Raw genomic sequence first — 12,141 nt, forward strand, 5'->3', positions numbered from 1 at the left:
GGTTGACGCTATATGCGATATATACATAAATACGGCAAAAATAGCAACAAAGTGTCTTTAAATAATTGTATCAATATTAATCAAACATTTCTTTTTTCGCGATTTCCAAAAGTAAGCATATTTCATGTTTTTCAAAAATAATAAAATAAATCGGCGTTTTATCTTTTTCTCTTTCGGAAGTAATGAGGTCACAATTAAGAGAGTCTCTGTTGCTTTGCATTTTCTTTGGCTTTCTAAAAGCAATTCAAATGAAAAATTTGAGATGTAGCACAACTATAAAGCCGGTATTCATAGTCGATTCTTATATTTAAGGATGTCTTCAGTCTTAAGATGTTATAAGCCAATTATGGGACTGCATTAGCATCTTTCATTACTTAAGACGGTCTTAAAATAAGAAAGGACTATGAATACCGCCCTAAGATAGATAAATCCAAAAACATACGCGTGTCTCACTTTATTTTGACGTGCTCCATCCGCCAACGAGTCTGCGCGGTGAGGAGATTTCTGTTTGGCTTTTCCCGGCAGCGACGGATACACCTATTCCCGTCAGTCACGTGGTGAGCTTTCGCGGGTAAGGATCGCATTCCTTTGTCGGCCTTTTTTCCTCGGTCGTGTAATATAAAAAAAAAACCAGTAGGAAAAAGAGAAACAGAAAGAAGAAATATTTGATTTCTTCATAGTTCAAGGTGCATTTTCAAGATCATATCGCCAAAGGTAAATGTTTCTGTCGAAATTTCCGTTGAAACTTTCGTATTATGTGATTGAAAATTTTACATATGTATTTACAGATAATAAATATTAAAGTAGATGGCGCAAACGCGATAGTTATACGATATATATATTCAACGGGAAAATAATTGTCAATTGTCGAAATTTTGTCATTCAAATTTCTTTTATCAATCAATTTGATCATCGAGCTCAATTTGTGATTTATGTCCGTTTCTATCAATGCAGTTTAATTTTAATCTTGCTTTAACTCGTTCTTTATTTTTTTCTAGTTTTAAGAGTTAAAAAAAGATGAAGAATATATTAAGATTAAAGTTAATCTATATTTTATCTTGGTATTAACTTTAATCTCGGTTCAATTTGTTTTTTCTAAGAATTAGAAAAAGATAAACAGTTAGTTAAACCAAGACTAAAGTTAATCTTACGTTGATAAAACTGGATCTTAAAGAAATGTAAATTGATTATAAGATTAACTTGTTACTTTTTACATAAATGTGTTATTAATTTGAAAGGCGAGAACATACCGTGAAAGTAGATATACGGTCGATATCGCGAAACATAGAGTCTACATTTGGAATCTAATATCTACCTAGGAATGCAGTTTCACTGTCCGATGATACCTGGTTACTGTATTGAATAATACAATATACATCGATGCTCACCTGACAACGACGACATTCTATATTTGTGAAACTTCTCGTGAATTGATATAGAAAGTCTACAGGAAAGCGGAATTGTTACTATATACTCATTACTTCAATATATGGGTTATTTCGGATTTGGAATGCTCGTTATGACAATTTCATTCTTCGAGTTTTTATTTTCTTCGCGAAATAGGGCTTTGAAAATACAATTTTATTATACAACATTTAAATATTTCACGTAAATATATGTATATAGTATATATATGTATATATTTTTACATTTGGAATATTTGAATAAATGTGAAATCCATATGGAACCCTATATATATATATATATATATATATATATGTACACATATAATCCGCCGTATTTTGTTGTCATCGTAAAAAAGAAATTATATGAACGTGACGCGAAGTTGTAATCGTACAAAAAGTCATATATAATACAAAAAATTAAAATAGGCATGTCTTATCTATTAAATGTTTTATCTTCCAAGTCTAATCTCCTAATTAGACGCATAGTTAAAATTTTAAAAAGAGTTCGCATAATTTATAGTGAGAAATTCTGACAAAATTATGTTTAATCGGGAACTAAATAAAGACTTTCTCGTTATTTCGTATTAAGCAAAAATTCATATTATATATAGTAATAACTTACTAAATATATAAATGTACATAAATTGTAAGCGAGCAATTTGCATTTATTTTCAATGAGTTTTGTAAATTCCTTAGCAGACGAAAGGTTGTGTCTCAGTTAAAAGTTTTCGAACGCACTCCCAGGAGGTTGATAGACGATTTTCACTTCCGGAAATAGAGCGCGATTTACTCCTCTTAGTGGCGCGGTATCTGAGCTCATGGACTCTCGGGACGGTTGCGGTTTATCTCGAAAGCTGAAATTTTGAACAGTCGGAAACCTTTCATAATGAAACCAACGAACTGTTATGCGTTGCTTGAAACAACGTCTTCATTTTGCCATACTTTATTTTCTTTGAAGAAATCTTTGAAGAAGTTTTTCGGACTATTAACATTTAAAAATTGTAATGCAAATTTATATACACTCGTGTTTTGTTATTTGTTTTATTATATATTGAAATGTAAAAATATTCATAGTACGTTATATTTTTACGTTATTACATTAAATTATAGAATAATAAATCATGGCACTTAATGTCGATTTACAGCATGCTATTCAGTCCCTTTATTAAAATTAATTGATTAATATTAAATGGAAAATTTGCGTAATAAACTACGACACAGAAGTTTATAAAAACGTTAAAATGTACCGATGTTGTCTCGCAGACTATAATCAGTTAAATTAATCGGGAAGTTTTTGTTCGCGTGATTACAATTCGCGTGATGCATAATACATTTATATAGTGCTTATTAGTTTCCGTACTGTTAAAATATAATGAACAATACGCAGAATACAATACGCACAAAACAGAATCTTTAACGAAGTAATTTTGGTTTCTCGATTTTTATGTCGACAGAATATTTGCCAAATATTCGCGAACTGAGAGAGAGAAGCAAACGAATATTTCCGATTGTATAATCCCTGGTGATATCACTATGATAAAAACTTCGTTTTCTATCGAAACACAAAATCGCTTTTTTAAAATGGGTCAAATAACATCGACTCGAATTCAACGTGAGCAGAAAGAATTGAGCAAATGAAAACTTCTCCTTTGTGCGTTCACTGTGGTTCTCCAGGTTTTTATCATGCGACTATTCAGGAGCACTTCGACGAAGGCTAAATTTCCAACTTTCTCTTTATTTATGTAGTCCAAACTCTTTGAGTCCTTCAATATTTGTGATTATACTCTTGTCTTTATCAGGACGATAAAATTACTAACAGTTACAAACAGTTTATGGCAGTTAATGTTGTGTAATAATTAGTTAAGTTAGGAAAGCATTAAACGTAATTAAATGTAAAATTGAAGACATTCTTTTCTAATAGAAATGTTACAGAAAATCACTATTTAAGCAATTTTATAGTTTAATGTTTTGAGAATTAATTCTCAAGTCTGGATACTATTAAAGTTAGATTAATTTGAAATTTAAGTAAATAATTTAGTTTATAAATAGCAGACGCGAGTGAGATATTTCGATGCATCGTTGGGGAAACCCGATTCATGATGCAACGTGGATGGACAGGATATTCGATACATGCTATCCTTTGTGGTGATTCTGGTCCTCGATTGAGATTAACGAACCTAACCGGTGAAACCCTAAGGGTCTTGTGACCCATCGATTGGCCTGAATTTCTATACACGAGCAAATGAAAGGATGTGTCTCCCGGGGATGCGAAAGTTACAGAGGCAAATTACAAAATAATATTAAAAATTTAAATAAGAGAATTTTTTGTGCTACAAATTGTTTCGAAAAAATATAAATATATAGGAAATATGTTTGTTTCTAATACACGAAGGCTCGTAGAGTAAAAGAAAAATAAAATCGATATTTCGTGTAATCGCGGCATTAGGTGAATTTTTCCCTCGTCTCTCTCTTTCGTGCGGTCGTTCACGGGTGAAATGTACCTATATCTACTTCACTTTGATACCGAAGTCCCTTTGTGGGATCTGAGTCGTTGTTAATAACTTTAAAGCGCGCCGTTCTACAGGGAATTCGCCAGTGTGAAACTTCACGACGCACGCGGAACTTCACTGGTCTCTAAGCTAAGAGATATTGAACCCTGTATCTCATAAAAAATAGACTTCAACCGTAATTTCGCGGAACAGGCACAGCGCCGGTCACTTTCGATTAGCCGTTGAGAGAGAGACAATGTTATAAGCCTGGCTACTATGACTGATGACGTAGAAACGTTCGATTTTTCCGAGGAAATAAGGATTTCAGGCAAGGGTTGAAACCGTTCTTATTATAGTGAGTTCAGATTTTGATGCTGTAAAACTGATATTTAATCGATATATTCGCATTAATACAATTGCAAACATTAGAATAAAATGTACGTTTACATTTTTGTTGTATCGAGAATTGAAAATTATGAAAATTTTTTTTAAGTAATTTCATATTGCAATTATTTTTTTTGTGTGCATACTTGTCATATATATATATATATATATATATGTAGAGAAGAAGGTGGTATTATGGCCAGTTTATATATTATGGCCTCCCTTAACATCTCCGCTATTATATAGCGAATCCTAATGATTACTTATGGAATTATTAGTTCAGTAGCTCGCCGTTACACCATGACGCTAATATTACCAATACTCAATAACCAGCACTTATTATAACGCATTTTTACTTTCAAGTATTTCGAAACGTTTCTGAGGTACACTTTAGCATTTAATTACACCTACTTCCCCCTTCATTTTTTTAAACTTGAGCATATCATATGAATATATGTATTTTTGAATGTGTTATTTGCTATTTAACATTTTATTTGACTATATTTTGAGTTATGCAAATTTAAATCATACCATGGCATTTTGCTAATGTGGCCTTCTATGGATATTGACTACTAACGAACTCTTTTTTGAGGTTTTTATATCAAAATAATTATTTGATGGCTCTACTATTAATCTGTAGTTTATATTACGTGTACTATTTTTATAGTACTGAGATTTTTAGTACTGAGCAGTTTATATGCAGAAGTTATGTTAATGTATATACATTCGTTACATTTTTAAATGTTTTACTTTTTTGTTAATTTTGTAACCAAATACTATCTTCTAAACAAAATTAATATTTTTAGGAATGTGGAAGGCTACATTACCACACATTTTTTTCTTAGAGTCATTATGCAATGTCGCCACATTTTTATTAATAGTATCCTAAGTAATAATTATTTCGTAACTTTGAGTCCAGAATCGATTCAACAACATTTTAATGAACGTAATTGTCAAATTTTAAACTTAAATATTGATTATTAACAAAATTATTGTGTAACATGTAACTGGGGTGCCATAATAATAATACCATCTTCTCCTCTATATAGGTATAATTATAGATTTATTTTAAAGATTCAATAGTCATAATTTTCTCAAGATCCACTTGATATTATCTAAAATTAATTCCTGTCAATTTCTATCGGAGATCATATCGGTGAAATCGGTTTGAAAATTAAATTATATTTAAGAGCATGAAAAATTTATGTTGATAAAAAGTTTCTCGATCCAATTAAAGATTTATGAAACCTTCGTGATATTGAATACTACTGGTCTTAAATATATTTTTTGCTTTCATTATTTTTATCTAATTTATACGAAAATTATAACGAGTAAAATAGAAATAATTGCTTACAGAAAAATTATATAAAGTTTAGATTATAAATATTTCTTGATAATCATATTTAATCTGCCTATCTTTGAACCATCTATTTATATCAATTTGCCATTGATCAAAATGTACATTTTTGTTGCATCAAAATTGAAAATTATGCAAGTGATATGTCATAAGTATTCTAAAGTTTCCAGTAGTAATTTTATCAAGCTCAACCTTGCTATCGTCAGAAATGAATTTCTATCAATTTCTATCGGCGATCACATTGGTGAAATTGCTCGGAAATTAAATTGCATTTAAAAGCAGACAGTTTATGCCGAGACTTCGGTGAACTAGAAATTTTTGAAGTCGTCATGATAAATACTACTGAAGTGTACTCTAAAGTATACTTTACTTTGTTATTTACATCTAATTTAAACGAGAATTATAATAAATATAAAATTAAAAATAATTATATTTATTAACTTTTCAGTCTATAAAATTTTTAAGCAACAAATTTTTTATCTGCCTTTGAAAAATCTATTCATTATTGAAAAATTGATTCGCCATTGATCAAAATATACATTTACATTTTCGTTGCACCGAAAATTGTAAATTATGAGAATTTCTTCGACCGCAATTAATTTTCCGCATATCTTGTTATAATAATAGATATATTCTGAAGTTATAATAATCCTAAATTTTTAAAAATCTTTAATTATCTCTAAAAAATAGAAATAATTACTTACAGAACTTTTCAATTTACAAATATTTTTAAGCAATAATATTTAATCTGCCTACGCCTGAAAAATCTATTCATATTAGATCGTCATTCACAACCACAGAGAATATTACTAAATACATGAAGAATTATTAGAAAACGTGCACGTATTAAATTGAATTGTCATAAATGTTCGATTTATTACATCATTACATCGACAGCGCCTTCTTTTTCGACGCCAACTTGGGCCGTTCGATCACATCTTCGATCGATTGCCTCGAAATAATAAATATCGCAATTGATTGTTTACACGGAGGTGAAGCAGACATCTATGATCGAACATGCTGCCGACCCTTACATACTTGCATTTGTTCGAAAAGTCAGAAGTCTTATTTCACTTCGGAATTCGATAAGGTTGCACCATGGAAGTGGCATGAAAATAATTCTATCGGTTGCGTGGACATTAATTTCACTTATTCTTCCGAATCTTTTCTGATAGCAACGTTTATATACAGGGTGTTTCCAAATTAAATCGCAAAACTTCGGGAGCGTGTAGAGGAGTAAAAAACTAAGAAAAAAAGTCCTATAGACATATGCTCGTTTTTGCTCCGTTTCAGAGAAATCGAAAAAAAATGTTTACATTTCTTGCCATATCTAGCACCGACATATTTGATTACATTTTCCACTTTCTGTTATGAATTTGTCAGTCGCTCTTTAATCCTTTTGTCAAATGAGGAGTCTACGAGAAGTTTACGAGAAAATATATTATCGTTGGAGTCTTGTGACTCGAGAATAAAACGTTTCCGCTTTTCTTCCCATATGACGGATATAACAATAAGTTTTATAGAATTATTGGCGCTTCGACTTGCATTTTTCGAACTAGTGTCTGCCGCTGCTCGATGAAGGCCAAGTCACAAATTCTAAAGAAACCGCATGTTTCACGCCGCTTCAAATTCGTTAATGGCATCCCCAAGCAAAAAGGAAGTAAAGTAGAAATCACTAAAAGTGCATTTTCTCGTAACAAGTTTGTTAGTGTCTCGGAAGATAACGACGTTGGTTTGGCCGGTGCAACGTTGTGATAATATTATGAGTGAAATTTTCTGATCTGAAAATTAAATAATGCATGCCTTTCAGCCATTATTCCTCAATATTACAGGGAAAAAAAATTAATTGAGTGGCATAGCAAACTATAATTTACTGCGCGAATTCAATATTTGTAACTAAGAAGATTTGATGGTTTAACAAATCGCTAATGTTATTCAGCTGTCAACTTTACTATTTTAACGTAGAAAATTGACTGTCTGCATATAATACGACTGTAGATTTGCTGAATCAGTGAAGTTTTCAGCTGTTTTTGTTCTGTGCACCGAAGGAAAACGCAATATTATAAAAACTGTCCACAAATCTCAAATTATTAATACTGTGATTGTTTTTTGCTCCAGATTAATCGCGAGTAGATTTGTCATATTAGTGCTTTCTTAAAATGCAATTTTATTATTAATTTTCGTTGAAGGTTTCACGAAATATACACGAAATATACGTCGGCTTACGGAAAAAGACTTAAGTCATGAAAAACTTTGACGCAGTTTTATGCAAATGGATAGGATGAAACTTCGTTTTGATAAGCGAAGTTCTCAGAACAGCGGCTCTAATGATAAAAAGTAGAAAAAGAAAGACTAAAGGATCGTATAATACATTTACGCTATTCTCGTTGCTAAATAATGTTAGTCTCGTTGCTATTTAAATTCACTATCGGTGAGTCTGATGATCGGTTTTAATGTCTTGTACGTCATAATGAATCATAAAGGTTTAATTTTGTCTGTTTTTCAGACCTTCTAACCTTTTCCTCTATAAGAAGGAAAACTAAGAAGGGCTACTATTATTAGCTCTTGTTGCTTGGCCAAGTAACGTATAGAGATATATAATCAATGTGTTCAATCTCGTGTTTCAATCTATATTGTGCTTTTATCGTGAAATGCAAGAATGAAAAACAAACTCTTTACTACAATTATTAAAACACAAAGCTCCATATTTACGTTTTATTTCTATCGGTAAATGCGCGCATTTAGCATATATAGTTTACATTACAATAATAATTTTACAAAAAAATGTACGTATTTATTGCTAAAAGTGAGATATAAATAACCTATGTGCTATTAAAACTCTCGTTACAATAAAATAAAAACCAGTAAAAATTTAGAATCTATTTGATCCTTATTGTAACTCATTTGGGAATTTATGCTGTAATTAATGCCTTGATTCATTTCCTCGCGCGAACCCCGTTCATAATTATAGACCCGTTCAATTCTAAGAGAGATTGCACGAAATTGCCAAATCACAAATTCAATCATCACAAGATCCAAGTTAGATATATCTTTTTCGACCGGATCTAGTTATACATCTTCATTTTCGTTATCTCCGAGAGAGCATGGATTAACTTGTGAGATCCCATAAATTCCACATCAACGGTAGATTTCGTGGCATTGAGTCTCCCTTGGTACGTTCACAAAGACTTATACCGCGTTAGCTTTGATTAAAATGATTTAATTACGAACACACGCAAATGTATAAGTAGAATTTTATTGATTGTTGTCGTATTTGGCGAATGTTAATTTAATGATAGGTATTATATATATTCAGTAAATCAAAACCATTCCTTTTTTCAAAAAAAGGAAGCTCTTTTCTGTTGTATTAAGAGTGAATTTATAAGGGCAAATACAATGTAATCTAAGGAAAAAAGTCTAACTTCCCAAAAAAATTCAGAGTAACCCAAGTGTAATCCGTTTCCATCCAATTACTGTCTACCGCGATTTTCTTCGTTTTCTTTGCTTATCTTTCTTTCTCTGTCTCCAATAAAAAAAACCACTCGCCTTAAATACAGCGTAATTTTTCCCCTGATAGTACCCGTAATTTTTTGCACTTCGCTGATGTTGGATAACCATTAATCGTTCACTATATTGCACATTTATAGAGTTTCGCTTCATGAGTTCTCAATAGATTGCATCGATTTTTGAGTAAAAACCCTATTTTTATTTATAGCTATAAATGTTAGATGTCTATAAAAAAGATCTGTGCAACACGCGATTGTGTAGAAAGAATTTACGACAAAAATTTTTCCTTTGATTAAAAAGCTTATTAAATGCATCGATCGCCTCTCATTTCGCGAAATCGTTCCAGCCGATTAATTATGCAGAAATGCTAACGAGTGGGCAATTGAAAGATTTGCATCTAGGCGAGTTCCGTAATTTCGTCGCAGCTTCAGCAATATCGATCTTTCGACATGCTGCTGACGATATAGTGACGATACCTCGGAGATCATCCGATAAAGCAGACCCGGGTTTCCTGAGTATTTTCGTTAGCTTTCGACGAAGATCAATTTTGTAACTTAGCAGCGTGATTTTGGCACAAACAGTATGCATATGCTCACAAATACGAGAAACGGTAAAAGAAAGCAAAACATCGAGAAATCAAAATGTTACTGAAAACGTCAGTAAAACGTAAGACTCGTCGGTGCACGTTGGATTGCAAGTTTGAAAAGCGAGAATAGAATTGATGCAAATATTGATGTTTCCTTCAAGGCGATGGAATTTCAATGGCCATTTTCATGAAAAGACTGAGAAACCATATATACATTAGAAAGTTAACGTAACAATACGTAGATGTATTCTTAGACGTATCTTAGATCTTTTCCGTTGTATTCAATTCTTACTTTGAAAGTCGGTGTTACTTGTTATAGATGTTCCTTGTTAAAAGCATGACTTTTTCAATATTGTTACCAGAATTAGAAAAATTAAAGTTCTTAAAAAATAACTTATTATTGTTACTTGTCACTCATTTAAAAAAATAACTAATTATCATTAGGGGAAAGTGAGGTAAAAATAATAACCTAAGCGAAAAGTTAAATAAAATCGATGATTAGTTAATGAATAGAAGTTTTTATTCAAAATATACTCCAGTTATTTGGTTTTAAATTATAATAATTTATATTTTATCAATATGAACTGCAAGTTTAAACAAAAAACAAAACTCTTGCTGTCGCCACGCGAGTGGCGGTCAATACCGAAACAGTTTTGTATTTTGTTAAAATTTATAGTTTATGTTAACAATACATAAATGTTAATTGTTATAATTTAAAGCAAGTGTCAATAGGTTTATCAGTTACAGAGGTTTTTCAATAAAGACCTCTGTAACTGGTAAATTAATTGTTGGTTTTATGTAACTTTTTCCTTAGATATTCAACAATTTTTCTATTTTCTTTCATATCAAGTCATCGAAAATACGTAATAGTATCTGAAGTCATGGCAGTAATAGTATCTGTGGAGTCATAGCACTAAGGCGATTACACCAATGTTAGTTTGATTTTAAGCGAAGCTGAACATTCTCTTTTTCTTTTTTTAAAGCTGGTAGAGAGACAGAAACCCTGGTGAAAATCTCCTCATGATGGGAAGATTTGGAACGGGTATATACCCATTTTAGATGGGTATATATTCTTTTAAAATGGGCATATCCATGGGTCATGGGCATTTTTGGAACTACCTATGAGGAGATTTCCACTAGGGAAGGGAGAGGGTTTTGAATCTCACTTAAAATTAAAGTAACGTTGGTGCAATCGGGCTTAAAACATTAATGTTTAAACGGCGTGTGCGTTCTATTGTCATATTGTAACACGACACTACAAGCGTACCAGACTATCATTGGAGAAATAAGTTGTACTCTAATGTAACTACTTTTATGTATACTGCAATAGTCGTTCGCGTTTACCTCGTGTTCGCAATTTCTCCATTCTCCACTAGTCGTTATTGCATTAAAGTAACTCGTTAGTGTTATTGTTATTCGCGACACGTAACTCGTTATTTTTGTTACTCGCAACATGGTCGAATATAACACTCCCTTCTCTTTGGAAATTTACTTGTGCACTACTTTCATATACACATGTACTGTATTTGTATGTACAAAATAACGATAAAAAGTAACGATTATATTTGTTAACGTTGATAAAATAATGTAACTACGTTACCATTATCGTTACTAATAAAAATATAATGTCATTATGAATTTGTTATTAAAAAATAATGCCAAATTATTGAAATTTATTTTCTTCTTAATATATTTTTTACAAATAATGTGTGTTTTTGACAACTTTTATATACACATACTCTTTTGGAAATAATATAATTAAGAAATACGTATTTCATACATTATTTAGAAGAAAATAGAAAATCTATCTCTCGCAATAACGTAAATATCTTTAGTGATATTCTATCGGTAAATTGAATTAGAGTAGTCCGAGATAAAATCATTCTCGCGAAAATATGTTACAAGATATGGAAGGCGATGTGATGAGACACTTCCATCGAAAGACTGTGACCTTGTTTTTAGTTTCGTGGATTTTCTGTTGACTAGTCGAATGATTGGGGAAGAATTATGCGTACGTATCATAAGCAACGTTTCATCTAAATGCTTCCTGCAAACTCCTTTTCCTTTACTTCGCGGAATAGCCATTTCCTGTGTGGCATCCTTCTTGAAATTGAACAGAAAGACGTAGTGTTTCTTTGATCATACACTATCTGTTTCTGTTCTATTCGTAAACAAACCGATGGTACAACGATAGATATAAAGGTAATCACCGATGGTTCAACGCAATTCTCCTTGCGATTTTTATCCATAGGGAATATGAAAATCCGTATTATATTTCTTGGAAGAATATAAAATCCAGTATCATATATGAAATAGTTTGTGTATAAAGATAAACTTGTATTAATCCCTCGCGTGATTTTTTTAAATGTAATTCCTTGTGTTGGGTGTTTTAGACATCTCAATATTATATTT

General features: G+C 31.4%; 1 protein-coding gene across 3 annotated transcripts in view; it reads left to right on the forward strand.

The window, feature by feature from the left end:
• Nucleotides 1–567: 567 nt before the first annotated feature.
• The window catches only part of LOC108728837 (uncharacterized), a 33,919-nt gene continuing 22,345 nt past the window's right edge, over nucleotides 568–12,141 (forward strand). For all 3 annotated transcript variants that reach the window (XM_018457636.1, XM_018457634.1, XM_018457635.1), the window contains exon 1: nucleotides 568–714. The gene's annotated coding sequence lies outside the window, so the exon portion shown is untranslated. The remainder of the gene's footprint in view (nucleotides 715–12,141) is intronic.

This window comes from Mycetomoellerius zeteki, unplaced genomic scaffold (assembly GCF_001594055.1).
Source record: "Mycetomoellerius zeteki isolate Tzet28-1 unplaced genomic scaffold, Tzet1.0 scaffold64, whole genome shotgun sequence".
Taxonomy (NCBI): Eukaryota; Metazoa; Arthropoda; class Insecta; order Hymenoptera; family Formicidae; genus Mycetomoellerius; species Mycetomoellerius zeteki.